Source organism: Oryctolagus cuniculus, chromosome 6, assembly GCF_051225735.1.
Source record: "Oryctolagus cuniculus isolate XC-2025 breed Fujian yellow rabbit chromosome 6, ASM5122573v1, whole genome shotgun sequence".
Classification (NCBI taxonomy): domain Eukaryota; kingdom Metazoa; phylum Chordata; class Mammalia; order Lagomorpha; family Leporidae; genus Oryctolagus; species Oryctolagus cuniculus.
The window spans coordinates 29134231-29161227 of NC_142872.1; the positions used below are offsets into that span (position 1 = coordinate 29134231).

The 26997-nt window shown below is 52.3% G+C and overlaps 1 protein-coding gene and 1 long non-coding RNA gene across 2 annotated transcripts in view; one reads left to right on the plus strand and one right to left on the minus strand.

The window, feature by feature from the left end:
- The window catches only part of CYSTM1 (cysteine rich transmembrane module containing 1), a 75984-nt gene that overhangs the window by 48126 nt on the left and 861 nt on the right, over positions 1-26997 (plus strand). The gene's annotated exons all lie outside the window — the stretch shown is intronic.
- LOC149126076 (uncharacterized) lies at positions 89-9275 on the minus strand. The gene is made up of 2 exons (XR_016236205.1): positions 7864-9275; positions 89-1822 (listed from the first exon to the last, which is right to left on the minus strand). It is a non-coding gene; the product is annotated as an uncharacterized LOC149126076 (long non-coding RNA).

Sequence of the window (26997 nt, forward strand, 5' to 3'; positions counted from 1 at the left end):
GAGACTGGAATTCAGAGAGATGAAATAACTTTCCTAAGGTTTTTTTGAAACAAAAGCTAAGCCATGAATTGAACCAAGCCTTGTCCAGTTTTAAAGTGTATTATTTTTTTAAAGATGATTTATTTATTTATTTGAGGGGGGGGGGGTATGGAGAAAGATCCAGGAAGTCCATCCAGGTCTCCTGTGTGGGTGGCAGGAACTCAAGTACTTGAACCATCTCCTGTGCTTTCCCAGGCACATTAGCAAGGAGCAGAGGAGAAGCAGAGTATCTGGGATTTGAATGAGCACTCCAATATGAGATGCAGGAGTTCCAGGAGGCACTTACCCCTGCACCGCAACACCCGCCCTGCCAAGTGGGTTCTTGCCTCTGATGCTCTCTTTTGTTCCATGAAGGAATATCCTTGAACTACTTCAAAATCAGCAAAGACTCACATTATTGGCAATGGTAGAGGAGGACTCTGTGGCTAGGATGTTCTCTCCCTGATGGAAAGAACTTGTAACTCTCTTCAAAAAAGCAGATGAGAATGGCCTTGAGTGTACTGGGGACTTGGTACCAGCGTTTGCTCTCATTCCACATACTGATGACTTCAAGCCTTAATTTGACCAATGTGGTTGTTAGAACCATGCGTCCACATGGGAGACCAGGAAAAGCACCTGGCTCCTGGCTTCGGATCAGTGCGGTGTGCCGGCCGCAGCAGCCATTGGAGGGTGAACCAACGGTAAAAGGAAGACCTTTCTCTCTGTCTCTCTCTCTCTCTCTTACTGTCCACTCTGCCTATCAAAAAAAAAAAAAAAAAAAAAACCGTGCATCCATAGTGGTGTCCCCAGTGGCTGCTCTCAGCCTCGTGTGTCATGTGAAGACAGCCTGGTGGACTGCCGAAGATGGCCTTGGGTTTTTCCATCTCCTTGGAGATAAGGGACATAATCAGTTTTGGCCAAGTACTTTATGAAAAACATTCTTTTGCCTTTTTAAAAGCACTCATAGGTAATGGAGTATGAAAAGGCTACTGCTATTTGCAGATCCAATTTCCTCAGCTGGCTGGGAGCAGACCCAGCTGGCCAGGCCTCGGTGGCGTGGGGAAATGGTGTTTTGAAGTCTTATGCTGCTTCCAGGCTCATTTGCCCCATTGTTCCTCTTAATGCCTTCCCACTCAGGGGCTGCGTGGGTTTTCTGCTCCGATAATGCTTTTACCCTGTCTTAAAAAACATGACACATATCCTCATCCCTTCCTGCATGGCCATCTTTAGTGAAGTTGATGTGAACAGTGAAGCATTGGTGTTGGTGGGCAAGAAAAAGACTAACTAGGTAAAAGGCACCTATGGAAATTGGAAGGTGCAGGTGGGATAGAGTCAGTCAGTAGTCTTAGAAGGACTGGAGCTAAAGCAGGCACTGTTGGCACCTCCCTGTGCCAGCTCCACTCTGCAGAGCAGGGGGACACCCAGGGTAGCACACATTTTGTACTAAAACAGTCCCTTCCAGATAGTAATGAAGCGTTAGCTGTACTGAGGGGCCCAGGCTCCAGGGCGTGTACACAGTGATGTGGCTCTCACCACATCAGCTACCTGTGTGGCAGGGTGCCCACAGGTAGCTGGTGCCATCTTCCCAGTGGTCAGTGTGGTTAGCCACAGAGAAAACTTGAGGAAGAACCTTTGAAAACCAATAGCTTTTTCATTCTCAGAGGCTTTTCTTAGGTCTTCATGGAATCACTCTCAGGAGAACTGGCTGCACTGGTAGAATTTGGTGCCTCTACAAAACAGTCTCCATTCTGTCTGTATGGTGGCTCTCGGAGTTGAGAGGACGCAGGATGTTCTGATAAAAGTGCTGAAAATGAAGACAGCAAGGATTAATGTCTATACCACTGGATGAGGTTTTGGCCCGGCAGACAGTAACACAAGTGTGCAGACCACATCCAGCATGATTGGTGGGCCTGAGAGCTGGTTTCTTCAAAGCCCTGTTTGGTGCAGCTCTGCTGGCTCCCCACAGCTGCTGCTCCTTTGTTATGCCTGGGTTTTCACTCAGAGAAACATGGCTGCTTTTTATTTTATTTTATTTTTTTAAAGATTTATTTGAAAGGCAGAGTTAGAAAGAGGTAGATCAATTGATAGATCTTTCCTCTGCTGGTTCACTCTCCAAATGTCTGCAATGGCTAGGGCTAGGCCAGGCCAAAGCCGGGATCCAAGAGTTTATCTAAGTCCCCAACATGGGTGTAGGGGTCCGAACATTTTGGCCATCTTCCACTGCCCTCCTAGGCTCAGCAGGAAGTTGGTTTGCAAGTGGAGCAGCTGAGATTCGAACTGGCGCCCATATGGGATGCCAGCATTACAGGTGGTGGCCCAACCCGCTATGCCACAATGCCAGTTCTGATGTGGTCACTTTTTTTTAAAATTACAGAAATATTTATTATATCTAGAAAGTAAATAATCCCCAAATTTTATTACCCAAAGATAGCAGTTAACATTCTGCTATGATTTTTTAAAAATATAGCCTTTTTTGAAATTCATCTGGCTTGTTATTGTCTGTCTAGGTGATATACTTGCAGCTAATACAATGCTATATTGAAGAGTGGGTGTTTTGTTTTTTGCCTTGTTCTAAATTCAAGTCTATACAGCCTCAGCTGCTTCTTGGCCCCTTAAAATATGCAAGGCTTTCGGAGGGGTTACCCGTTTTCACCAAGGTCTGCACTTCAGTGTTGGTCTCATACCATGGACTTCATGCTGCTTTTTGCCCCCAGTCCAAAATATTTTTTGTTTTAAAAATCTCAATAAAGCCTGAAGCTTTACAAAATAGAATTTTGCTGTTATTGTCTCCATTTCACAGGTGAGGAAATGGAACCACAAAGAGGTTAAGGGACTTGGATTTTACTGAAGGGACCATGCCAGGTATACAAATATTATATATAACCCCTAAGTCCAGGGAACCTGTCTCTGAAGAGCTGGGCCTTGGGGATGTAGAGATGAGGAGGACCCAGCTCCTGCCCTGTGAACTGGCCTGAGCAGCAGGGCGTGGCTGGTTGTGGAGACAGCCCCAGGGAGTGGGTCATGGCAGTGTTGGAGCCGAGCACTGATCTGCTCTTTCCAGCCCTGCCTTGGCTCTCTGAGGGAGTAGATCCATTCTCCCGGAAGTAGGAAGTACTTATTTTCTTATCAGCTCTGAAGGCAAGTTTTATCAGCTTGCACCAGGAAGCTTGCTGCTGTGTGCTGTCAAGGCTGCAACAGTCTTGGCTTTGAGAGGCCAGAACTTCTCCCCTCCGTTTCTCTTCCTGTTGGGCACCGTGACCTCTTCCTCTTGATCAAAGATGACTTGAGAATCCAGACTGGAATCGGGGTTGGAAAAGGCAGCATGCTTCTGGGATTACTCTGATCCATCCTCAGCCCTTTAAACTTAGGGGCTTTCTGACCCGGGGAGAGGGAATAGAGCAGACCACCACCACCACCACCACAACATATGTACACACACTCAACTCTGTCTTGTTCTTGTAATTGGACTTGAGTCTTCTTCTTGGGGTACCAGAGTCTTTTTCTCAGGAATACACCTACATGAAGGGCATGAACTGTGAAGAGCCTTGAAAACTTCAGTGTGGTTTCAGCTGCATTTTCAAATCTTCCCATTAAGCTTTCTTTTCTTTTCTTTTTCTAATTTAAGAGACACATAGAAAATGCCAGAGAGAGAGATCTTCCATCCACTGGTTCACTCCTCAAATGCCTGCAACATTCAGGACTGGCCCATGCTGAAGCAGGAGCCTGGAACTCCATCCAGGTCTCCCACTTGGGTGGCAGGGACCCAGGTGCTTGAACCATCAACTGCTGACTCAAGAGAATTAGGAGAAAACTGGATCGGAAGCAGGGTGGCTGGAGCTATGCCGATCCAAAGCCAGGAGCCAGGTGCTTCCTCCTGGTCTCCCATGTGGGTGCAGGAGCCCAAGCACCTGGTCCATTCTCCACTGCCTTCCCGGGCCACAGCAGAGAGCTGAACTGGAAGAGGAGCAACTAGGATTAGAACCCAGTGCCCATATGGGATGCCGGCGCCACAGGCAGAGCTTGTGTGAGCCACGGTGCCAGCCCTGGTAGCCAGGACTTTAACCAAAGTAGTGACTTAACCTCTGTGCTCAGTGCCCCCCACCCCAATTAGGCTTTACAAAAAAATTAAAAAAAAAAAAAAATGGGTCCTCGTGCAGCATTTCCATTTACTTTTGAAATGAGTCCATTTGGTTGCCTAGGATACCTTGTCAGCTTGGGGAATTTTAGAGTACAGAATTGTATTGTTGGTGTATCTTAATGAATAAAAACGTTTTTTGTTTGTGGGGCTCTGTGCATCATGGTTCATTAATGAAGGACCTTTCTCTCTGAGCCTCTAAAAAAAGGCGCAGTCCAAGTACCCTTGGGCAGCCTGTGGTAGCTGTGCACTCACAAGGCTGTGGGCATAGGTTCTTGGGGCTGCAGATCTGAAGTGAAGGGCCCCTGTGGGAAGGTAATGCTATGGCCTCAGGTTCCACTCCCTGGCCTGGCTGGGCTCAGCACCTTGTGTTCCTCTTGCTTGACCTCCTCCCAAGATCACCTCTCAGTCACAGGGTTCCCATAAAGTGATGGCCTCAATACCAGGGACTGCCCCAGCCCATTTATGGAAAGTTCAGGGTGTGCCAAGAGCTCTTGAAAAGGGTTTGAGGGGCCGGCGCCGTGGCGCAGTAGGTTAATCCTCTGCCTGCAGCGCCTGAATCACGTATGGGCACCAGTTCTAGTCCTGGCTGCTCCTCTTCCAGTCCAGCTCTCTGATGTGGCCTGGGATAGCAGTAGAGGATGGTCCAAGTTCTTGGGCCCCTGCACCCTCGAGGGAGACCTGGAAGAAGCTCCTGGCTCCTGGCTTTGGATCAGCACAGCTCCAGTCATTGTGGCCAATTGGGGAATGAACCAGCAGATGGAAGACCTCTCTCTCTCTCTCTCTCTCTCTCTCTCTCTCTCTCTCTCTCTCTCTCTCTCTGCCTCTCCCTCCCTTCCTGCCTCTCTGCCTCTCCTTCTCTCTGTGTGTAACTCTGACTTTCAAGTAAAATAAATAAATCTTTAAAAAAAAAAAAAATGGAACTGACAGTGGAGTGACTCCTTTTCCTAAGAACTTGAGACTGATTGAGTCTTTGTTTTTTCTTATTATTACTTCACAGTTGCTTCGAAGAGTAGTCAGCTAAGCCAATATCTGTACCTTGCTTACAAGACAGGCTAGAAACATTTTTTCCAAATGAAGCAAGGCATGGAAGGCAGATTGTTCATTCATTCATTGTCTCTTGTGTGCCAGGCTTACTGCGTGCCCTGTGCTAGACTGTGGGCATCAAGTAATAAATGGCATTGGAGTCCTCATAATTTTTATCCAGGTAGAATTAGGACCTGAGGGTGACCAGGTTCATCTTGGCAATCAAAAGAGACATTCCTCGATAGGACTGTTTCTCTGTTCAGTCACGAGAGAAGAGTAGTGCAGGTAAGAAGTTGGTGGAGTTCTTGGTGCTAGCCAGCTTCAGCCTACTGATACAGTGGTGTGGTCATGTGAATGGCCATGTGGCTATGGATTTCATTAGGAGGCAGCACCCCCAGCCCCCATGGGTTGTCAACAGCAGCCTGGCATCCACGAGGCATTGGCCCTAGGCAATGTTTTGAGGGAAATAGGAACTTCTTTCACCCCATTTCATGTCTCTTGCTCATTCTTCTAAAAGGAAGAAAATGTAAAATGGAACTGTCTGGAATCTGTGCACTTCCTGTAATGTCCATGTTGCTCCCCAGCTGGGGAGTCCTGCCTTCTGTCCTTTAGGTCACTGTTTGGAGAGTAATGAGAGAAGCTAACATATTCTGAACACCCCTGCTGTACAAGACCGTGGCCCATGGTCCTTGAAAAACTCAGTGAGGGGAATAGGTGCTACTCTTCTCCCCATTGTACAGGTGAGGAAACTGGAGCTGGAAGAGGTTGTCACACCCTCAAGGTGACATTGAGGCCAGTCCCTTAGTCATCCAGCTCTAACACCAGCTCTTCTCACGTCTGCACTGTGTTCCTTGGCGGGCTACCAACCCCAGGAGGCTGGGTCTGCTCCTGCTGTGATATGGGCAGATGGTGGCGACAGTGTTGCAGACAACCTGGCTGAACGTGTGCACCACGTCAAGTGTGCTGTGTGCTGGCCTTCCAGTTTGCTGAGCGTGCCTCAGCTCCGTCTCCTGTTTCTCCCAACTAAACTCCTAGCGCTATAAATAAATCCACCACTTTGGGCAGCTGAATTCTGCGCAGTGGCTCTGGATTAATCACATGTCTGGCCTTGCTGGCTTATTGGAGGCTCCCTACATACCTGCTCCACTCAGGAAGCCGACCACGCTTCATTGTCTCCTAAGGCTTCTCATGAGAAGGATTAGCTTGCTGCCATGGAAAGGGATTGATCCTGATGTGGTGGACTTTTTTTTTTTTTTTTTTTTTTTTGACAGGCAGAGTGGACAGTGAGAGAGACAGAGAGAAAGGTCTTCCTTTGCCGTTGGTTCACCCTCCAATGGCCGCCACCGCTGGTGTACTGCAGCCGGCGCACCACGCTGATCCGATGGCAGGAGCCAGGTACTTATCCTGGTCTCCTATGGGGTGCAGGGCCCAAGCACTTGGGCCATCCTCCACTGCACTCCCTGGCCATAGCAGAGAGCTGGCCTGGAAGAGGGGCAACCAGGACAGAATCCGGCGCCCTGACCGGGACTAGAACCCATGTGCCGGCACCGCAAGGCAGAGGATTAGCCTAGTGAGCCATGACGCCGGCTCTGATGTTGGACTTTTTTCACTTGGTGTCCGTGACAAGCTGGCCAGTCTGATAGAGTGGACCATGGAAAGAAGTTTTTTTCCTAGGCTCTGCCTCTGTCTCCCAGGCTGGCAGAATTCTCACGGTCCTAAAGGCCAGGCCGCCCACTTCTCTCCCTATGTCCCCTGGGAAGTCCCTGGCTCACATTTGCCAAATAAGGGCAGTGCCGTGAGTTCGCTGGTGGTTTTTCCTGACTCTATGGTTGGTTGTGGGGTGGCTGTCAGCTTGTAGCAGTGCCCAGGCACCCTGCGTTGGTTCTTTCCAAGGATAACCTTTGTTTCTCTGAGACACAAAGCAGTGGGCTGGGGAGTACGTGCGTGTATGTGCGCGCGTGTGTGTGTGCATGTGTGTGTGTGTGTGTGGTACAGCCCTTACAAGCAAGGTCTGCCTCGAATGCCTTCTCTCAGGGTCATTGAGAACAGTCATGCCTTTCTACCCCTGACCTCAGAACTCGCCGTGCTGGGCTCTAAACTGAGGGGCAGTCAGGAGGAAACAATTATTTTTATTGTCCTGAAATTAAGCCTAGCAGTGGAGAAAAACAAACAACCTGGGGTGTTTTGCATAAATGTATCTGCCGAGAGCTGTTAATCAGTAACACAGGAATCTGGTACAAGTAGAAGCCAGTTGCAGTCTGTATACCTAAGATAAAGCACACTCTGAGTTCAGTAAAGACGATATGGAAGTGTTTGCCTTTTTAGAAAATGCAGCAGGTACTATTTGAGGGAGACTCCTGGGGCCGGCACTCAACATGAGTCAGGCTAGCATTGACGATAACAGAGCAAACTGTGCCTGCCTGTGCCCAGACACTAATTGGCAAAACCCAGTGGATACTTTCTTGGTGAACTCTGCCCATTTAGGCACGTTCTGAAGAGCCAGCTCCCCCTCAAAGTAACCTCTCCATTTTTTTTTTTTTCTGTAACCCACAGCCCAAAAACCAAAAACAACCATTTCCTGATTTGCTTTCTAAAATCATTGAAGCAGTAGTCTACATTTAGGGGCCACTGACATTGGGGGTTTGTGGTTTCTGAGTCACTTTCTATTTCTGTTTCACTCTTACCTTTTCTCTCCTTGCTTTGTTTCCATGATTCCCTGGCTCCAATCCTGCTGCTCAACAGGGCATGAAATAACTGCTCATGCATTCATCACCCTCACCACCGTCGTGTTCTGGGGGCAGCGGCTTGTCAAGGCCTTATCCGTCAGGAGAAGCCAGGGCTATCCGGGTTGCCCATGGCAGCCAGCACCCAATGATGCCATTTCTTGGTGAGCCACTTAGTAGCCATTGTTCACGAAGCGGCATGAGGAAAGAGAAACGAGAACCAGGCAGTGAGGAGGCTGACATTCCTCCCGCCTTAACTCCCTGACATGGAGTCCTGATTCTGAGTCCCGACTGTGTCTGTTGTTGGCCCTGCCTGAGTCGGCATGTGACTGTGCACTGCCTTTGTCTCTTCTTTCCGAGGGGTCACTGAGCTGCCCGAGACAGGGATGGTGTCTTTTTATTTCTGGACTTCCCTGCAGACTTGGCTGTCAGGAAGAACGAAGCGCGCGTGCGCGGTGGGAGGGAGACTGAGCCAAGTGTCAGCAGCGGTGGCTTCTTTGTCCCCCAGCACACTGGCCGCGTGTGAGGGCCAGGCGGGACATCTGGAAGAGTCCTCAGGCGCAGGAGGGTGCGCGGGCAGGCAGGCAGAGTGAACTTACTTTTTTGGTGACCACGTGCCTCTGGCTGGCTGGAGTCGAGGCTGGCCCCCAGGGAAGGCAGGATTGGTTCTTGCACAAAACCACAAAGAAGTGAAGCTGCTGCTGGAGCAGGATGTCCCTGAGCCACCAGCATACGGAGTGTCGCCTGCTGCCAAGCTCAGCTCTGCGTCTCTCCTCCCCAGGCTGCGAGGTACTCTGGACTCCTCGTACACACACAGAGGATTAAAGGGTGCAGGTTTTCATTCATGTCGTAAAATAGTTGTAACATAAATTTTTTTTTTTGCCGTTTTAACCATTTACACTTAGAGTTCATTTGGCATTAAATACATCCTCGTTGTTTAATCATCACCCCTGATGATTCTAGAATTACTTTCATCTTCCTAAACTGCAACTCCGCACCCATTGAAGAACCACCCACCACTCCCGTCCCCTGGTGCCTGGAAACCACTGTCCTACCGTGTCTCCACCAGTGGAATCATATGGTGTCTGTCCTTCTGTAACTGGTTTTCTGTCTTTTAGTATATGTCTTGAAGGGCCACCCGTGTCGCATAGCCTGTGTCAGAATTCCCTTCCTTTCTAAGACTGAATAATACTCTGGTGCGTCCGCATCACATTGGTGGCCACTTGAGCTGCCTCCACCCTTTGGCTCTTGTAAACAATGCTGCCATGAACGTGCTGTCCGTGTCGCTGCATTCAAGTCTTTGGGGTAAGGGCTTGAAATCACTGGGAGCAGGATGTCTTTGAAGATTAGTTTCTGATGAATCACCCTTCTGCACAGAAGGCTAGACTTACAGGCCGAAAGTCAGCTTTGCTCAGCAGCTAATTTTAGACTGCAGCATAACCAGCGCTGGGCACCCAGAACCTTGCACTTCATTTTCATAGTTGCTAGGCTTTCACACTGACTGCACTTTAGTTAGCCATTGCTTTATGGTTGTGGGGCACACTGGTCAGTGGTGGGCACCTTACTGCCCCCTGGCTCGCTCTAACGGTGCAGGCTCCTTTGTCTTTTCTCTTTCCTGACCTGATTGGACTGGTCATTTGTCTTGTTCCCATCTTGGACTCGAAACTCCCAGCCTTCTAATGACTAAGGCTGTGGAGGCCACTCTGGGGCAGCGCTGAGCAGGCATGTCATTGTCCCCCATGTCTGCTGGCTCTCACCATCTGCTTTGGTTTCTTCCAGTTCTTGCACGTAAACGTCTTCCTAGGACAGTAAAATGTAGAAGTGGGTGGCATTTGAAGTTCCTTTGGGACTGGTTTTCCTGTTACCAGTGCAGAACACACATGGCTTTGAATGGGTTCAGCTGTCCTGTCCTGGGTCTCTCTAGATGAGGAGTCCTTGAGCTGCTGTCTCTTTATTTGCTCAACAGTGAGGAAGTGGAGATGGCTGCTTGTGAAACTCTTGTCTTGAAGGGCATTTGTCATCCTCATGGTAATTTCTTGTAAGAAATTCTTCAGATCCACAAATGGGCCAACTCAAACTTCTTCACAGCTAAAGTCACTAAGAGCCTTACAGTGCCCTGTTGGACCTTGAGCCCATGTCCTGATGGGACCTAGACTGTGGACCCACCAGCCCTTGTGAGTGGGACAGGGACCCCATCAGTGCGCACTGCAGCCACCTGTCTCTGCCTAGAAAGTTTTTGGTGCTCGGTGTGTAGGTGGACGCTAAGCCTGCTCCTAGTTCCCACCCAGTTACCAGGATGCCCTTCCAGTACCTCCAGCCCTGTGGGGCTGCTCACAGAGAAAGCCTGTACCCTGGACGTAGGAGGTGCAGAAACGCCGATGGGGAGCGAGGTGTGTGTGAGGCAGTCCTGTTTCCTTTGCTCTGACGCCACAGAGCAAAGCAAGACATCACTGGCCTGTGAAGTGAAATCTTCCATTCTTTCCCCCCAAGCTCTGTCTGTTCTGTACAGGCCTGTAGTCTATCTTTTCACCTAAATCCTGACTTTGGGGGCTGCTGTTGTGTTGCCGCTGGATAAGCCATCGCTCTGACATGGGCCTCCTTTACTGGAGTGCCAGTTGAAGTCCTGGCTGTTCCGCTTTCAACCCGGCTCCCTGCTGATGTTCCTGGAAAGACAGCAGAAGATGGCCCTGGTACCTGCCACCCACGTGGGAGACGTGGATGGAGTCGTAGGCTCTGGGCTTCAGTCTGGTCCAGCCCTGGCTATTGTGTCCACTTGGGAACTGAACCAGTGAATGGAAGATCTGTCACTCTCTGTCATTCTGCCTTTTAAATAATCAAATCATCATTTAAGAATAAATAAGTAACCCAGTAACTCCTTACCTTGGCCCCCACCTCTGCCTCACTGCTCTGCTTTTCTTAAAGATGTCTTGATAGTTTGAGATGGTTTGGAATGATTGCAGTTCCACTGCTGGCAGGAACTGAGCTTTTTCAGAAGAGCTGCGGTGGGCTCTGTAGGTCAGGGAGGTCTCCTGGAGGAGCTGCCTGGAGATCCTCGACTGCTCCTCTCTTCTCTCTCCAGGACAGGCCGTTGCCTTCTCCCCTGCTCTGGCACATGGCTGCCGTGCAGGGACGGGGAAGGACCCAGTGATATTTTGTTGACAATGCATTTTCTTCTTTGGGGCTTCACTACACATGTCATTGTCAACTGTGCATTTTAAAAAATTATTTATTTGAATGGCAGAGCAGTGGAGAGAGAGGGCTCTTAAATCTGTAGGTTTGCTCCTCAAATGGCTACAGTTGCCAGATCTGGGCCAGGCTGAAATCAGGAGCCACAAATTTCATCCAGATCTCCCACATGGGTGGCAGAGACCTAAGCACCTGGGCCATCCTCTGCTGCCTTCCCAGGTGCATCAGCAGGAAGCTGGACTGGAAGCGCTTGATCCAGCACTCCCTGGTGCCCTAACCCGCTGTGTCACAACACTGGCCCCTCAACCCTGGCTTTATAGCTGAAGACACGGGCTTGGTGAGGCCCAAGTCAAAGGCAGAACTGAACCAGGAAGGAAGGAGTGTCAGACAGGTGTGAGCTGGATGGATTGAGAAAAGGGACCAGTGTGTGCTTAGTACTGGGGCCACCATTGCCATTTCCCAGATCAGACGGCAGATCCAGTGCTTCTCAGAGGACCCAGAAAACCTGTGTGTGCTGTGCAAGAAGAGCTGCTCACATAGCTAGGTGTCTGGCCTCCACCTGGGACGCGCCTGCTGGGGAGGTGGGCTGCTGTCTCTGGATCTGGGGGGCGGGGGGACTGCTGTCTGTGCCGTGAGCCATTCCTGGGGCAGGGAGAGAAGAATGAAGTCATTTGAAGGGCATGCAGCCAGACCAGTTCCTGGAGGATCCCTTCAATGGTGAGGTGGTCTAGGCAGGTGCAGGTGAAACCACTGTGAGGTTTCCTGTTGGCGTGGCCACAACACCTGGAGTGTCCAGGCCTCTAGTAGGTGGGGCAGGTTGTTCCCAGGTGTGGGCCTGGCAGTCAGGAGGTGGATGTGGCTCTGGGTCCCTGGGCTGCTACCTTGATTGTGACCATGTTCCCAGCTCAGTGTGCAAGCTCCCCATCCCCTGGCCTCAGAAGCTGCTCTTTTGTGGGCCTTGACAACATCTTCTCCAAGATGTGACCATGGTTTCCCTGAGCCTGGGTGCTGAGGCTGTGTGATGATGGAGACTGCCCATGTGTATCAGGCAGTTGGGGGAAGAGAAGACTTCAGTCTGATGTTGAAGACTGATGAAGGCTGGGTCTGGGAGCAGTGGGCAGGTGCCTTGGCTGGGAGGCTCAGTCCCATGGCCCTGCTATCCAGGGTGGCATTTAGGGGTCCCAGAGGCAGGCACGAAGGACAGCCCAAGTCTGGCGATGGTGTTCAGAGAAAACCCAGGGGGCCGGCGCCGTGGCTCACTAGGTTAATCCTCCGCCTGCGGCACCGGCATCCCATATGGGCGCCGGGTTTTCTTCTGTGGCCCGGGAGTGCAGTGGAGGATGGCCCAAGTCCTTGGGCCCTGCACCCCATGAGAGACCAGGAGAAGCACCTGGCTCCTGGCTTTGGATCCGCGTAGCTCCGGCTGTAGCAGCCAGTTGGGGGGGAGGGGGGACCAACAGAAGGAAGACTTCTCTCTCTCTCTCTCTCTCTCTCACTGTCTAACTCTGTCAAATAAATTTAAATAAATAAATAGAGAAAACCCAGGGGTACAGAGGGCACTGTTTTTAGCATCAGACGAGCAGGATGGATCCTGCTGAGGTGGCTGTGGAGTTGAGAATGGAGAGGCCAAAGGAGAGGGAAGAGCCTGAGGTTCCCACTTGAGAGAGGGGGTGACTGAAGGGCTGGGCAGGAACCTGCAGCGGCCTCTGCAGGACCATGGAATCCGCCAGGTGTGCCTGCTTCCTGAGTGCCCTCTTCCTCCAGGTCCCAGCTAAAGTGGGCTCCCGACCACCTTCCCACACCCAGAATAGGAGGCTGGGATGGTTTGGTGTGTCAGTGCTGCTGGAGAGGGAGGAGGGCACAGAGAGCCGAGAAGGCCCTGGCAGGGAGATAGGAGACGTGTTTTTACCCAAAGGGCCCAGACTCAGGAAAGCCCCGGTGTGCAGCGTGCTGTGGTCTCAGCTCCTTTTTGGGAGGATGGGGGTTTGATGGTGCCTACTGCTTGCAGGTTTGAGGACAGGAGTCCTGGTACTTGCTTGCTGTGACAAGAAGTAAGGCTTAAAGGGAGAGGGAACTGGATTTAAGGCTTATCTGATGGGGCCCTCGGAGGCAGATCAGCTATGGAGTTGGCTGAGGAGGGTGCAGGGTCAGGGGGACTGCAGGCAAATGAGCACTGAGGCCAGTGCCTCTGGAGCTGGGAGCCCAGGACAGTCAGTGCCAGATTCCCTCAAAGCCCCTGGAGCCAGCACCTGTGGAGAGGCTAGAAGGGGTCCAACGTGCATGAGGACTGGCCAGGCTCTCCCCCCGACACAGGAGCCTGCAGCTTGGAGGGTGGCTTTGGAATCAGACAAGCCTGGATTTGAGAAGCATGTGAAATCCAAAGTGAAAACCTCCACCTCCCCCTACCCGCTGATGTCATGTTTCTTGTATTCTTTCACAATTGTGTATGTGTGTCCTTTTTGTACATAAATAAACACTGCTATATTTCTGCTTTCAACCCTTACTTAAACTGATGGCCACACAAAAGGCCACCTAGCTCCTTGCACATGCTGTTTAGTGTTCTGCTACTGGACAGGCCTCAATCAAGCTCACTGGACTCCAGCTGCTAGTCACTGAGGCTGGTGCCAGTTTGGGACTATTTTGATGTGGCAGTACATAATTTCTGAACACTGGGACAGTTATTTCTGGAGGACAAATTCTAGACACAGATTTTCTGGGTTCAAGTTATGTCCCTTCCTCGCTCCCCAAAATCCCCTTTGAAAGTAGTTCCTGAATCCATACCCCTGCTGAGAGAAGAGAGTTACAAAGTGATGGCCCAGGGCTGTTGCAAGATTAAATGAGGCTCTGCCTGTGAAGCCCGCAGCCAGTGCCTGCCACATCAGGCTGCAGGGTACCATGGGCTCCAGGGCCACCCTGCAAACTGGGTCACTTTGCACTGCATCAGAGGAGGTGCCGGGTTGGGTTTCATGGCTCGGGGAAGAGCGGCGGCAGGAAACAGTGGCCTGACAGCCGCCAAGTAGCTGTGTGTGGCAGACACTGGAGCAGGGCTAGGGCAGGACCCAGAAGGGCGCGGCTCCTGCCTCATCCTCATGGAGCCGGCAGACTGCAGTCCCCTGGGCGTGTGGTAAGTGCTGCCAGGCTGCTGACGCTCCAGCTCCGCTCTGACTGCGTCTCTCTCTCCCTGCTCGCCCCCTGCCCCCAGTGTACGTGGTGGAACGGGAGAAGAAGACGGACAGCGGGTGTCAGGCAGCTCTGGCGGCGTGCTGGGCTGCACTCTGCTGCTGCTGCCTCCTGGACAACTTGGACTGAGCAGCCAGACCCGAGGGGCCCACAGCCTGCCGCCTCCTGTTCGGAAATAAACAACTAGTGTTGCACACTCTTCATTTTCCTTCTTTCTTTGAGAAATAACCTGTAGACTTTGAAATCCTAGCATCTGTGATAGGTATGAAAGTGCCTTCTCTGATCATGGGTAACCTTGAACATAAGAAATGTAAATTTTTGGCAATTTGCTTGTATACTTTGTTTCACTTGAACATATATATATATATATTTTTTTTTTTTTTTTGCTGGTTTATCTTTTCCTGTCAGTGTGCAAGAAGTCTTTACATGTTCTGCATACTAATGTTTGTCACTTTTATAGGCTTATAAAGACCATATCAGACTATTCAACCTTTCTACAGTATTATTTTGTTTAGAAATGTTTTAATGCCATATTTATCAGTCTTCCACTATTACTTCATGTGGTTTTTGTTTTTTGAAAATCATTTTTTATTCTCAAATCATAAAAAATAAGACTGTATTTTCTTCTATAATGTTTTATATTCAGGGTTTAGTCCACCGAATTAATTTTTGATCATGGTGTGGGATAGGGTTCTGGCTTTCATTTTCTGTTCTGATACCCATGTATTGATGAGGAAAAAGCACACCCAGACTCCGTGTCTCCTGCTGCACTGTCACAACACAGAGAGGCCTCTCCCGCCACCAGGCAAGCAGTCGGCTCTGAGCAGCGGACTCCGGCTGGGTGTCCCTACTTCATTTCAGTCCTGACTCCGGCCACCTGGCCACAATCTCCGTGCCCATAGGTTAAGGGCTCAGCTCCCAGAGCTGTGCCCCTCACTTGGGATGCCACTTGACAAGCCCCAAGTTGTTGAACCTGTTTCTGACTGACGAGCTATAAAGTGGGGTTCCTTCAACGCTTCCCTGGGGTCAACCGATGTGCCTGAAGCACTCACGAACTCAGGACAATGTTGACTGGCTTATTGTCAAAAACACAGACATGAGGTGCACAGGGCCTGGCGTGGGGGAGGGCGTGGAGCCCCCGTGCCCTCTCTGGACTCAGTTCAGCCATCTGCAAGCTTGTGAAGCTGTCCGTGGGTTTCTATGGCGATGTTGAAGCCCAGGTGACGCTGCAGACCTGTGACTGCACAGGCAGGCAGTGTCCAGTGCTGACAGACAGCTCTCTGTGCAACATCCCCTCCTTCCGGGCAGGGGTCTTAGGAGCTACTGCCAGGCGAGGTCATTTCCTTATGGCCAGCTCCAAGACACAAAGGCACAGGGGACTTTTTATGACTGGCCTTGAGGAAGAGAAATTTGTATGGCCGGCCTTTGAGAGGGTTGAGCCAGGAACCATGGAGGAAAACCATAAACTACGTATCAGTAAAATTGCAGCAATCCCTTGTCATATACCAGGTTCCCACATGTGAATGAGAATCTGGTACTACTTCCTCCTTACCACTGCCAGGAAACACCCGTTATTCTTCCTAGTGTTCTTCACTGTTCTTCGCCTTTCCCAGTAAGTAACCTGGAGTTTAGGTTGTACATTTGGCTGGAATGGCATGTAATTTAGCGGGTGGCTGGTCTAAGAGCAGATGTATTTACAGTACTGTCTTCCTGTCACGAACAAGGTAGATCTGTTTATTTTTGTCTTTCTGTCCTTAAGTGAAGTGTGGCATTTTGTTCACACAGCTTCCACGTAGTCTGTTTTTAACCTTCTTCTCAGGCATACAGTAACGTTAGTGCTATTACGAATGTATGCCTTTTTTTTTTTTTTTTTTTTTTTTTTGACAGGCAGAGTGGACAGTGAGAGAGAGAGACAGAGAGAAAGGTCTTCCTTTGCCGTTGGTTCACCCTCCAATGGCCGCCATGGCCAGTGTGCTGTGGCCGGTGCATCGCGCTGATCCAAAGCCAGGAGCCAGGTGCTTTTCCTGGTCTCCCATGCGGGTGCAGGGCCCAAGCACTTGGGCCATCCTCCACTGCCTTCCCTGGCCACAGCAGAGAGCTGGCCTGGAAGAGGGGCAACTGGGACAGAATCTGGCGCCCCGACCGGGACTAGAACCTGGTGTGCTGGCGCCGCTAGGTGGAGGATTAGCCTATTGAGCTGCGGCGCCGGCCATGTATGCCTTTTTGACGTACATTTTTTTTCTCGGAGGAAATGTCTTTGTTCCATCGGGGTCCCTGTCTCTGATGCCATATTGCCACGGGCATACACGCTGTGAGAGGGGTGGTCCAGAGCCTGCCCTGTGCACACTGCAGGGGACACTTGAGTTCCACGGAGACAGTTCATTCCATCCACAATCCCCGAACAGCCTGGCGTTGGGTGGCAGAACACAGCACACCCCACATGGGCTGTCACAGGGCTCACCAGCGAGGGAAGGAAGTGGAGATTGCGTGAGCCCACAGCTGTAACTGACAGACTTGCTATGAAGAGCAGAGATGTAATGTGTGGCGTCAGGGAAGTGTGGCAGTCTGAGGCCACCCCGGAAATCTTGAGGTGGTGTTAAAGGCAGACAGGGCAAAGGCCCCAGGCAGGAGGGAAGTTGTTTCATACGAAAAGAGGAAGTTGCTGTGGCCCAGGACAGCGTGACCTTGGGGACAGATGACAGATAGGCAGGATTGACTCAGGGGCTCATAGCCCAAGTTTGAGGGATTTGAGTCTTTGTGCTGTGAGCAGTAGGAAGCCCCTGAAGGATTTGAAGCAAAGGGATGCTGCCAGACTTGCACTTTTAAAGAGACCCCTTTAGCTTTTGTGTGGAGGGGCACAGGCACCTGTGGTGGTGAGGGTGACAAATGAGTGCATTTGAGAGCTGCTCGGAAGTAAAATCAACAGGATGTGCTGACGTAAGCGATACGGAGGAAGAGTCAGGGATGATGCCTGGCCATGGTGCTTCGGAGGCTTGGAACAAGGGAGGGGGCCCATGCTTGGCTGGAAGGCAGGCGATCGTTTTGAGCTGTGAACGTACGGAGTTAGTTTGAGGTATCTATTGCCATGCAAGTGGAGATGCCGGGGAAGTAATCGCAGCTATGCCTGCTGCTTCAGGAGAGGTTGGGCCAGAGGTAGAAATACAGAGAGCCTTGGCATGTTGGTGGCAACTGAAATAATGGGAGTGAATTCAATCAAGTTGGGTAGAAACATGGAGGGAAAACAAAAGGTGGCTGCGTAGGGCTGGGCTTCAAGGAATTCACAGACCTGTAGACAAGGAATACGCCACAGAGCTGAAAAACCTGGGGAGGATGGGGGCGCACTGCACCAATCTGAAGCCAGGAGCCAGGTGCTTCCTCCTGGTCTCCCATGTGGGTGCAGGGCCCAAGCACTTGGGCCATCCTCCACTGCCCTCCTGGGCCACAGCAGAGAGCTGGACTGGAAGAGGAGCAGCTGGGACAGAATGCAGCGCCCCAACCGGGGTTAGAACCCCAGGGTGCCAGCGCCACAGGCGGAGAATTAGCCAAGTGAGCCACAGCGCCGGCCAAGAACATGTTTAACTTAGGAGCAGGCTGCTGTTTCCCAGCATGGCCACAGCGTCTTGCGTTCCTGTAGCAGTGTCTGAGTTCTGTCAGTGCTTGGTGTTGTGTTTTTATTGTAGCCATTCTCATGGCTGTGTAGTGCTATCCGCTTGTGGCTTTAGTTTGCATTTTCATAAGAGCTAAGGTGATGCTACGTGATTATTTGCTCTCCTGTATCTCCTTTGGTGAAAATTCTCTTTGTCTTCTGCCCACTCTTCAGTTGGGTTGTTGCCTTGTTAAGAGCTTTGTATATTTGAGATGCAAGTTCCCTGTTGGATCTGATCTGCAAATGCACTCTCCCAGTGTGCGCACTGACTTCTCCTCCCTTAACACAGTGTCTCTCACAGTCCCTGACTTTGATAAAGTAAAATTATATCAGTTTTCTTTTATGGATCATGCTTTTGGTATCAGGTCTGAAAAAGCCTAACCTGAGTTCACAAATATTCTGTTTTCTTCTGAAAGTTACATATATACTTTTATTGTTTTAAAGATTTATTGATTGGGGGCCGGCGCCGCGGCTCAATAGGCTAATCCTCCGCCTTGTGGCACCGACACACCGGGTTCTAGTCCCGGTCAGGGTGCCGGATTCTGTCCCGGTTGCCCCTCTTCCAGGCCAGCTCTCTGCTGTGGCCAGGGAGTGCAGTGGAGGATGGCCCAAGTCCTTGGGCCCTGCACCCCATGGGAGACCAGGAGAAGTACCTGGCTCCTGGCTTTGGATCAGCGTGGTGTGCTGGCCGCAGTGCGCCGACTGCAGCGGCCATTTGAGGGTGAACCAATGGCAAAGGAAGACCTTTCTCTCTGTCTGTCTCTCTCACTCTCCGCTCTGCCTGTCAAAAAAAAAAAAAAAAAAAAAAAAGATTTATTGATTGGAAAGGAAGAGTCACAGACGGACAATGAGAGAGGGAGACACATCTTCCATCCACTGATTTGATCCAAGGCAGGAGCCAGGAGTTTCTTCCAGATCTCCCATGTGGGTGCAGGGGCCCAAGCACTTGGGCCATCTTCCACTACTTTGCTAGGAGCGTTAGAATGGAACTGGATCGTAAGTGGAGCAGCCAGGACTTGAACTAGTACCCCTAAGGGATGCTGGTGCTGCAGGCAGTGGCTTTACCCACTGTACCATCTCTATAGTTTTATATTTCACCTTTAGATCTATGACCACTTTAGAAATAACTTTGTATAAAATGTAAGGTTTATGATTGAGGATTTTTTTTTGTGTACTGTATCAATTTTTTTCGACATCCTTTGTTTGAAAAGACCATCTGCTTGGTCTTGTGGTACTGTGAGTTAAGCTTTCACTTGCCATCCTGGTTGGTGTCCCATACCGGAGTAGCAGATTATCCGGGCTAATCCACTTCCCGTCCAGCTTCTTGCTAATGCTCCTGGGAAAGCAGAAGATGGCCCATGTACTTAGGTCCCTGTCACCCATGTGGGAGACCAGGATGGAGTTCCTGGTTCCTCACTTTAGCCATGTGGAGAATGAGCCAGTAGGTGGAAAATTGATCTCTCTCTCCCTCCTCTATCACTCTGCTTTTCAAATAATTTTTTTTTGCAAGAAACCAAACCTTTCTCTTTTGTTATGCAGATCTGTCACACAGACCTGTCCCTTCCATTCCTTTGATGTCTGTGTCAGTACCCTCACCAGTACCTTTAGGTGTCTTGACCCCTGTGGCTTTATATTACATCTTCAGTGTTCTGCTTGTCTTACTCATCTATAAATCTATGAAATCCTGTTGGGACTTGTATTGGAATTGCATCAGATCTGCAGGCCATGATACAGCCTGATGGCCAAATAGAATTGCTTGCTGGCTCTGAAATGCCATCAGCTCTCCTGATGCAAGGCAGCCTGCTACTTCATTCTCTGATGATTGTGAGTTCAAAGCCCCCAGCATTTGATTACACTGGTGTCTTTTGAAGTTGAAGTCTGGCGATCTGTGAGGTATGGTCTTGATCAGATTAGGCAGGACGGCCATTACAAGGTGACCGGTGTATCCAGGTTCCGGGGGCAGGGTTATGCTCTGGGTCAGGTGAGCCGCCATCATCCACAACCTGGGCCTCCCACGTCCCACTTTGGAGCGGGTTGTGAACAACCTCATGGCTTGTTTGCCAGCCGCTCCCTTCCTTGGGGTCTTCACCCCACTGTCACAGGGTCACAGAGCTGCCAGTACTGGGCGTGGTCAGGCTTTTCTCAGGCGAGCCGAGCAGCCCCTCCCTGGTGGTCTCCCTCCTCCAGAACTGCTGGTGCGGCAGTCGCAGATCGCGTCAGGATGCAGTGACCGCCTCCTCTCTGCTGCTGCAGCGATGCAGCACAAGGTGACTTTGGGGCTTCAACACCAGGAACACAAGTGCACTTTCTCCCATTTGATAGTTTTTAAAGATTTCTTTACTTAAATGGCAGAGTTAGAGGAGAGACAGAGGGATCCCCTTTTACAGTTTTTTATAAAATTTTGTTTTCAGGAGTCAGCATTATGACACAGCAGGTTAAGCCACTGCCTGAGACACCACTGTTCTATATGGGCATGGGTTCAAGTCCCGGCTGCTCCACTTCTGGGAAAGCAGCAGAAGATGGCCCAAGTGACTTGGGCCCCTGCCAGCCTGTGAGAGACCTGGATAGGGTTTAGGCTTCTACCTTCGGCCTGGCCCAGCTCTGGCCATTGTGGCCATTTGAGAAGTAAACCAGTAGATGGAATATTTCTCTCTCTCCTTTTCAAATAAAATAATTTTTTAAAAAAAATAGTGAAATTTTATTTGAAAGGCAGAGGGGGGTTGGGGGGCTGGGCCAGGCAGGAGCCTGGAACTCCATCCAGGCCTCCCACGTGGGTGCCAGGAACCCAAGTAATTGGGCCACTACCTGCTGCCTCCAGAGTGCATTAGCAGGAAGCAGCAGTGGCGCCTGAGCCCAGGCAGTCCAACATGGGATGTGGGCGTCTAGCAGCAGCATAACTCACTGTGCCCCAATGCCAACCCCTGGACCCTTGGCATTTGCTTGATGGCTAATCATATTTGGGTCTACTTTTTTTTTTTAAAGAATTAATTTATTTATTTGAAATCAGAGTTACACAGAGAAAGGAGGGGCAAAGAGGTCTTCCATTCTGCCAGTTCACTCCCCAAATGACCACAACGGCCAGAGCTGAACTGGCCCGAAGCCAGGAGCCAGGAGATTCTTCCACGTCTCCCATGCGGGTGCAGGGGCCCAAGGACTTGGACCATCTTCCACTGCTTCCCCAGGCCATAGCAGAGAGCTGGATCCAAAGAGGAGCAGCCACGACTTGAACCAGCACCCATATGGGATGCCGGCGCTCCAAGCTAGGGCTTTAATCTGCCGTGCCACAGTGCCAGCCCTCATTTGGCTTTACTTTTTTTTTTTTTTTTTTTTACTTAACAGAGTTAGTGAAAGAGAGACAGAGAGAAAGGTCTTCCTTCCGTTAGTTTACTCCCCAAATGGCTGCTACGGCCGGCGCTGTGCCGATCTGAAGCTAGGAGCCAGGTGCTTCTCCCTGGTCTCCCATGCAGGTGCAGGGACGCAAGCTCCTGGACCACAGCAGAGAGCTGGACTGGAAGAGGAGCAACCAGGACTAGAACCCAGCACCCATATGGGATGCCGGTGCTGCAGGTGGAGGATTAACCAAGTGAGCCATGGCGCCGACCCCTGGGTTTACTTTTAAGACATCAGGAGAAAAACCCTATTCTGTAATGTTCTGTTATACAGATGTCTTCTAAGTTGACAGTCTCTGTTCTCTGGACCTTTGTGTCTGTATTAATGAGTCACAGACACGGCTCACCCAGGAAAAGGCTCCCAGCCGTCTGCAGGAGCTGTTCCTTCCTGCCTTTATCTGAGCCGCTTCTCGTTCCTCCCCCTCTGCACCGCCCAAGGGTCCCAACAGCTGGAGCTGCACGTGGACTGCCACTTCCTCTGCCTCTGCCAGGCTGTCATGGTTTGGAGCCAGATGTACACACACCAGCCCCACTCTGGACTGGCTGGGGCAGCCTTCCCCACATACAGACCCAGAACAAGAAAACCTGAAGCCTCGTGGTTTCTTCTGCAGGATGTCACGCACTGTAGCTGCTCTGGGCACACCAAGCACTTGACCTTCTCTTAGGTCTTTGTCCTAACATCCTTTTTTTTTTTTTTTTTTTTTTTTGACAGGCAGAGTGGACAGTGAGAGACAGAGAGAGAAAGGTCTTCCTTTGCCGTTGGTTCACCCTCCAGTGGCCGCTGCGGCCGGCGCGCTGTGGCCAGCGCACCGCGCTGATCCAATGGCAGGAGCCAGGTGCTTCTCCTGGTCTCCCATTGGGTGCAGGGCCCAAGCACTTGGACCATCCTCCACTGCACTCCCTGGCCACAGCAGAGAGCTGGCCTGGAAGAGGGGCAACCGGGACAGAATCCGGCGCCCCGACCGGGACTAGAACCCGGTGTGCCGGCGCCGCAAGGCGGAGGATTAGCCTAGTGAGCTGCGGTGCTGGCCCTAACATCCCTCTTAAGACGACTTTGCAATTTGCAAAATGGCACAGGGAAGCCATGACTTGTTCAAGGTCGTATAGTCTGAGTGGTAGTCATGCTTAGAACCCAGGCCCATGTATATAGCCACTGCCCCCAGCACAAAGCAACCCAAGGGTAGTGTGGCCAAGAACAAAGTCCAAGGGTCAGCCCCTCTCCCCCAAGGCACCTTGTCCTTGTTGTAGGCCAAAGCACACTCCAACTGCAGGTGGCTGACAGCAGGGATGGACTCAGTGGGTCTGTCTGCCAGGTGACCGCAGGGGCAGGGCATCCTGGTGGGCCCTGACTCTCTGGGACACACATACTCTGGGATTTAGAAGGAAATAAGGGGCGCCTCTCAGATCATGTACAGCACGCTGCCAGATTTGCCATGGGCCATCCTGATGTGCAGACAGCACTGGGCCGGCGACAGGCGAGGGCCTGCCTTGAATTCACTGAGCGCAGCAGCTGCTTCCCAGAATGACCAAGGTGACCTCTGCACTGGGGCTCTGAGACTTTCTCAGTCATTGACAACCTTGTGCTAGTGACCCCAGCAGCGGCAGCCCAAGGACAGGCCACAGAAAGTGGTGGCCTACTCATCCAGGGACACTAAACTGTTTTTATTATGCTGTGCACTTCACTGTTCACACTGATTGGGGCTGGGCCGGAGCACACACCAACCTTGTGATGGAGCCCTCTGTGGAGGCGGGAAGGGCCTGGCCCCATTTAGAGGACGTAAATCACCTGGGGTTCCCCAGGCCCCAACAGCTGCTAAGAAGCCTTGGCCCCAGGAGAGCTGCTTCCCTCATAGGATACAGCTGCACTTCTGGAGACTTAGGGACAGAAACCCTCCACGGGTCAGCAGGCTCCTACCCCTTCCAGACCAGGCCGTGGCGCGAGCTGAGTGAGCAGTCCACTGGATCGCAGGGGTTAAGGGTGAATCTTTTGGCAGTTTCGGGTCTGTTCTACCTCAGTGTGGACATCTGGGGACAGGGACTTGGCAGACATGGTCTCATCTGACTCAGCTGCGCTGAAGAGACACCGAGGCCAGGGCTGAAGTGGCAGGCAAAGGAGAGCAGTGGGGGAGGCCAGCAGAGGCCCCAAGGGCAAGCCAGGCTATGTCCCTCCACCTGAGGCGGAAGAGGTTCCTCACCTCTCCTTCCTCGGCCTCGCGAGAGTCCCGTGAAAACTAAGGCGCCTCTGTCTCTGCTGCGCAGCCTTGGAAGCATGGAGCCGGGTGGGTTTCCTGCCCTCCCTGCCACGCTGCCCCCACGCCTCTCCCTCTGGCCATGCTCACCTGGTGTTCCTGGTGCCTGTGCAGCTGCCGCTCCCTTTGAGTATTTTGTTATCAGATCAGCCCCCACGTGCTGGGCAGTACGTGATCCCCACACTCGCACAGCCAACGAAAGCTGACCCAAAGCCACCGCAGGCTGCTTGCTCTCCTCTGCCCAGAGGCTGCCTGGAGGGTTTGCTTCTTTTGAAAACGCTTAGCCGGCCCCTCCCTTCTTACCTCCTGTTCTGTGCAGCACTCGATGGGGCCTCTGAAGGCCGCCCCGTCAGTCCAGGCGTGAGCCAACGCTGCAGCGTCCTCCTTTCCTGGCAAAACCGCCACCTCCCCGGCGAGCCTTCTCCCGGAAGTGCTGGTCTGAGCAGTTAAGGGCCACCCTGGTGCCCAGCACAGCCCTGGGCCAGGAGCCGGCGGGGTGCTGCCTCGGGCCTGTGCACGGGTTCACAAGAAGCCCTGCTGAGGCTTTGTTCCAACACCAAGCTGCCTGGTTAACGATTCAGAAATTCCACACCAGCAGCAATGGTCTCAGATGCCGGGCCAGGCGCAGCGTGGGCCTTCTGAGAAGGCGCTGCTCACCTTTCTCGCAGGCCCTCCCTGCCCTGGTGCCCCACTTGCCCGTGGTGTGCCCAGAGCGAGGTATCAGGGTAGCTCAGGTGAATGGGACCTTTGGGCTGCATGCTATGGCCGTCCTAGATCCGGGGGCTACTGGTGGGCACTGGGGGCCTGCAGCAGACCCCAGGACAGTTAGAAGACTGCATGGCTCCTGGCATCACCCACGTATCTTCTCTGCTTCAGCACAAGGGCACGAAGGGATGGGTGGCCCACCAAGAGCTGCTCAGCTCTCCCCCAAGCTACTACGACCTCTCGGCTGCACCAGCATGGCAAAGCTCTCAACCCAGTCTGAAAGTGCCGCAGTGGGCTGGGGTTTGGTTTGAAACAGTCACCAGAGAGCAAGCCAGCGCAGAGAGCCCCCAGACCTGACCCGCGACCCAGCTCTAGCACCATGCAGACTCCCTTCTTGCTGGGGCAGGGCAGATGCCCTCCTACCCATGGAGTGCAAGGTCCTGGCTGAGCAGGGGAGAAAGGACATTGGACAGCACACCCAAGGGTCAGCTTCCTGCTGTATGCGGACAGAATCCTAAGGCCTTGCTTCCACTGGAAGTTGAATCTTGTCCTTGTCCCTGGGCCAGCCACAGGGTAGCACTTGGTCTTCTACATGGAGCTCCATCAGAGCAGGCAGTACAGGCGGCCTCTTTGCAGGACTGGCACTGGCTGCAGAACTTGCCTGGAAGGGCGATGCCAGCTCCTGTCTCTCACCCATTGCTCTTGACTCTCCCCCCTTTTTTCCTATTAAAATACACTCCATTTAAAGAAAAAAAAAAAAAACTTAACAGAAAGAGCTACAGAGTGGCTTCTCGGCTCTGTTCACAGCTCCCTCTGCGTGGCTTGGCAGTGGAGGTGGCAGCTGCCATGGCATCCATCTGGCCTGGGGGTGCAAGACCTGGGCTGGCGCCATCCGGGGACCAGCACTGCCAGCCAAGCTCCAGTGCACCCGGGTCCCTTGCTTCAAGTATCCAGGGTGTTGTGGCCTAGGAGCCAGGCTGCCTGGGGTGAAGCAGGATCCTGGAACGACTAGGCCATGCAGATCCCTTGACAGATGCGGGAGCTCGCACCCTGTGGCTAGGGAGGCCTTGTGGGAGGAAGTGGTTCTGAGACAGACCAATGTGGGTCCCACCGGAAGAACTGAGAGAGTCTCTGGAGCCGCCTTCTGGCCATCACCCCTGCCCGTGAGTGACTAAAAAGCACACAGATCACTCCTGCCTTCGGGCTACACTGCCCCTACTCGCAGCAGCTTCAGGGTAGAGGTTCTGTCCTCTAATTAGAGAGAAGAATCCTGAGGGCTGTGGTGCTCCAGGAAATCGCCGTCTAGGGTTTCTAAGGTATGTCCAGGCCACCACCGTCACGGCTGATGTGGCGTCTGCAGCCTGTGGTCTGGAGTTGTCTGTTTCTCCCCTCCGTAAGCACTGTCTGGGAGTAAGGAGCAGGAAGGCCGGGGCCCAGACTGTGCAGTGTGCTCTGTGAAGTAGCCCTGGGAAGGACCAACGTGACTGAGCTGGCGGACGAAGGCAACAGAGGCTTCTGTTTCCCTGACTCGGCCGCTCAAGGTTCCATGGTTCTGACAGCAGACAGGCACAGCTGGGAGAGGCCGGGCAGAGGGTTTGCAGTGCGATGGTGTCCTGTGCCTGTCCCAGGGGCCATCAGGAAGCTGGGTGGCACTTGGCTTACACAGCAAGTGGTGGTGAGGCCGCCTGGCGGCAGCAGCCTCAACCAAGGCAGGCTGTTTCTACAGCTGGCCGAGTTACCGAGACCAGCAGCCCACGCTATCCTCACTTCATTGTCCAAAGCTGCCCTTGCAGGACCCCGGGAGGCTGGGACCTGGGTGGGTCACTCAGGCAGGCGGACACAGGTGACACCTGCCTGGAGTGACCTGGGTGGTCTCCGGCTGGCCGTGAGAGGGCAGCACTGGAGCTGTCACCCCCGTGCTCTGCCTAGTCCCTTGCTATCCCAGCCAGGATGGGCTTGCCAGAGCCAGGAGAGCCGTCAGGGCCTGAGCACAGGTCCAGCCCAAGCCCTGCCTCTATGGCAAACTCTCAGCCCCCAGGGCCTTACCTATGCATTCTGGATGTGTCATGGCTGCCTCCAGGTCACTGTGAGGACCGGATCCAGGAATGCACCTGAGGAAGCCTCAGGATGGACAGGTCACCCTCTCCCCTCTGCACAGAGCTCCCTGGTGGGGGTCGCCACCTGTGATTCAGGGGCGGGTGTTGGGTGAGGGAAAGTGGTGATTCAAGCTGTGCCACGTGAGGAAGAGGAGGACGACTTGGGAACGCTCCCTACGACCCAGGGCATCCCATGCATGCCAGTGGACTCAGGAGAGGCAGTGGCAACAGCCAGGAAACACGAAGTTAGTACTGAAAGGAAACACCGAGGACTGGCTTCGCCTCGCAGATCTGTGCATCCGTGAACTCTGAGAAAGCTGAAAAATCTATCCTGCTTAGGAGTTTCCGGATGAGTGGTGGTTTGAGGCTTTAAAAAAAAAAAAAAAAAAAAGGCAACCGCCCAACTATCTGCCACTTAGACTGTGCTTCCAGGAGCAGCTAATGCTGCTGCGAGCCACTGACAAGGGAGGGTCCCCAGGGTCTGCCCTCGTCTTTCTTAGAGTACTTAGCCTTGTGTGGGCTCAGGTTTCCATCTCCATTCGGAGAAAAAGCACCGTGCGGGTCTTGGGAGGCGAGAGCACAGGGCTCCAGCCCTCCGCCCCTGCCTGACCAGGCTCAGTCCTGCCTAACGCTCTGCAACCAGG